Raw genomic sequence first — 3,833 nt, 5'->3', positions numbered from 1 at the left:
GGGCTCCCTGTGTGAGCAGAGTAGTATGTCATCGAGAACTATGACATTGTTTCAACATTTACTTTACTTTGCGCTTATTTTAGACACCCTTAGAAGTTAATTATGAACATTAAATTTAGGGGAAATGTGGCGCACTGATCCTTTGTATTCTCTACTTCCGCATACCCACAATAATTTGCGTCTTTGGGGAGTAACCAGAAGGTAAAAGCCCACCTATTTTGCTGAAGGCTGATCAGACAATGTTGAAAATATCTCGTTTAATATCCAAATATAAAATGAAGAAGTAAAAAACAGAAAAAGATAGAAGCTTGAAGATGTTTAAGGTAAATTTTGAACAATTTTTCGTAAGTCGATACATTTTCAGACCCAAACTCTTGATGATCTGTACACGCAAAATTAACTCTGAATAAACTGATAATCAGTATTGTGCAGATAAAAGCAGGTATATTATATATTCAATTAAGAAACGTTTCAATTCGGGACAGTTTTTTGATTGTTTATCCCCAAAGGTGCAAAGCATTATGGGTCATGCGCAAATAGAGAATTCCTGGGGGAAAAACGATTAAAAAGTCGACTAAATTTTTCGTGAATGTGTCCATAAAAGCACCAGCAGAAAAGTAAGTTTTTATCTTGAGTCATATATTTTCAGTTTTGGCGAGATCGCATTAATACATTACCTTCTAATTTTTAAATGAAGTATTAGAGACATATGACAAAAGAATGAGCGGTGTTTTTCGTAAATAGATACCCCAGACCCCAGAAGTAGAAATTTTGGCTACGGGAAGTCCATTGTTTAGTTTTCACATAAACTATACTCTTAACTTAGATATCCCCAAATATAAATTACCCTTATAAGATGTTATAATGAAACTGGTTCCAGAGGAAGACAAACACTCAAAGAATAAAAAGCTTTTTAAGATCATTTTCCAAGGAAATGCGGTTGAGGGCTAAAAATAGATTCAGAATCAAAACAGGTGTGACGTCATTACCACGTGATAACTTTGCAACTCATTGGGTTTATTGGGTATCAATCAGGAAGGAAAACTACAGAACCAACATGCTGCCCAAGGAGGAAAGTGCGAACGGGACTCTAGTTCCCATGCTAGGCATTTCCTTTTGACTAACGATATAAATCAATAGAGAATTGTCTTGGAAAATAAATACTGTTATGGTAGTAAATACTGATAACTAGTGAACCGAGAGCGGCCAAAAAATGTGGTTATCTTTTGAAGCTTCTCTTATTTCTTACTGGGGAGGGGGGGACTCTTAAAACGGGCTGAATTCAAAAATAACCATACAGAGCGAAGAAAGTGCTATTTCTCAATGATTGGGTAAAATTTAGAGGGGTTTATTTTACGTTTCAATGACTTTATTGAAATTTTTGATGAATTCTCATATATTTCCTTATAACAGGACACCACAGAAACCAAGTTTGGGCTTCCTGTGGGATGCCTGTGCGAATTTTATCATGATTGGGTTACCTGTGGTATAAAGGTCATTGTGGCAGCCATTTTTGCTTCTCGTTCTATTTTATAGTTTTACATATGCTTACTGCTCTTGCTGATGTTCGCTAACAACATTAAGGTAAGTGTATGTAGTGTGGCTTTGGTGTATCGAAACAAGAATTAAATTCTGTTGTTTTGAGTCTATAATCACGGCCATATTTCATTTCCAAAAAAGAGAGAGAAAGAACACAAATTGTGGGTCACTCACCGAATACGTGAAAGCCCCCCCCTCCCACCCCCACCCCCCCCCCCCCCCCCCCCCCCCCCCCCAAACAGACACACTATAACATGAACATTCTCCGTGATTCCAGGGTTCCAGAGCCGTATTAAAATATATATTGTGTTTCGATCAAGAACTCTGTTTCCTCAATTTGACTAATATCACGGTAGAACTTCAAGGTATACAAAGATTTCTCAAAATATATTCTTATAACTCTTATAAGAGAAAAAACATTCATGTGACTCTAATGAGAATGTGCTTAAACTATTAAAGCAGAGACCAGAAAGCACTGTGTGTGTGGGTGTGTAGTGACATATAGTGTTCTAGTGTCGTATATTTTTTTGTTTCATTAAAATTTTCAAGATAAAAATGAATCTGCAGCCCAAGAAAATTGAAGTTAAGGCTCATGCAAATGAACATGATTTATATCAGAATTAGAAAACTCTTGATTTCTAGTGTTTTTTCCTTGTAACTATTAATGTGTGTTTTAAGGTAAGAAAAATTTATGTCACTCCCAACATGCAATTGCATGTAATATGTAGTTTTTATAAATCTAAAGCACAGTTTGCGTAGTTTGTGAGAGTGCTTCCCTCTCACCATTGCAACCCAGGTTTAAATCCTGTGGGGCTCAGGGTCCTATATGAGCTGAGTTGTTTGGTTCTCTCTTGTGCTTCAAGGGTTTTTCTCTAGGATCTCTAGTTCTAATAATAATAATTTAATACTTATATTGCATGTATTACATAGGGAGATGCTCACCGGCACATTACAAACTGTTTAAAATAAGTAACTTCCTAGAAATATAAATTATGATCTAAACTTACCATGCGGACCTGTTGCATCAACTCCAAAGCAGCTCAACCAGGAGGGCAAGCAACAAGCAACAAAAGCCAACTTCTAAATTCATGGACAGCAGAGACAGGAGGGCAGAGACAGGAGGGGTAGGGGAGGGGGTCTTTAGCCCCCCCCCCCCCCCCCACTTTGCATGAGAATTACATTTTTATCTTGCCTAGAAATAAGAAAAAAAGTCCTCAAAAGAGGGAGGGGGGAAATGCACCCCTTCCCCATTTTAAAAATTGTTCTGTCATCTCTGAAATTCCAAATAAAATATTTGTGGATGAAGATTGAGCCATGCTGTGGAAATGTAACTGCTAAATCCTATTTTTTTTTTTTTTTTTTTTTTTTGAAAATAATAGAACTGATACAATATAATTTAGTCAATTTATCTTTTCAATGAGAAGAGAAAATTTATTATTGTTTTTGTTAATATCAAAATAATAATATAATTGTTTAAGTTGAATAGCTAGTTCTTGTAATTCTATTCTAAAGCCTCTTTGTTGCAAAATCATCACAATCACCTTTAGTAATCTTTTTTACTTTTCTCTCTAAGGAGGTAGTCAACAATCAATATTGTCATGGACTCTGAACCAATATTTGGTGATAGATATGGATGTACTTGTGATTCAGAAACAGTCATTTTCTGTTTCAATAAAAGAACTGGAGACTGGACATGGAGCTGTTCTGGACATTGTTTTGAGGTGAGTCAGTAACCGACTTAAAAAATCAAATAAAATAGCATTGGGGATTCAAGCATGGTGTGGCGTATCGCAATGGCTGCTCACCTGTGGTACACATCAGATTATAATTCCTGGTCCCAAGCATCACATTGAGTAAAGATTGTTGAGTCTTAACGCTTTAACTTATGAATTTTTCTCTGTGCTCATTTTCTCCTTATTCCACAAAACCGAGGTAACATATTCTAGTTTAATCTATTTGAGTTTAACTGTGTTCCAACCTAGATGCATCATAGGCCAGAGTTTTTATCTACCCTACCCGCAGTGCGGTCATAGGTCAGCACAGAGGTTTGATGAAAAAAATGCTCTTAAGGCCCCATTTATGCTATTTTCATAAACATGCCAAACTCTGTAAGTTGAGATTTGTCAGTTGAAATTTGGTTTTTGACCGCAGCCGCCCAGTCAAAAATATGAAAGGGTACTGGCTTATAAGTTTTTGATTGGATGCAGTGGAAAACCAATCTTAACATGCCGCTTGCAACTACAAAGGTTGCATGCGTATAATTAAATCGCAGTAACATGGTTGCAACATGAACG

This window comes from Actinia tenebrosa, unplaced genomic scaffold (assembly GCF_029948245.1).
Source record: "Actinia tenebrosa isolate PJP-AT-01 unplaced genomic scaffold, QUT_ActTen_1.0 PGA_scaffold17__23_contigs__length_9995812, whole genome shotgun sequence".
In the NCBI taxonomy this organism is placed as follows: Eukaryota; Metazoa; Cnidaria; class Anthozoa; order Actiniaria; family Actiniidae; genus Actinia; species Actinia tenebrosa.
This window is presented reverse-complemented; position numbering follows the sequence as displayed.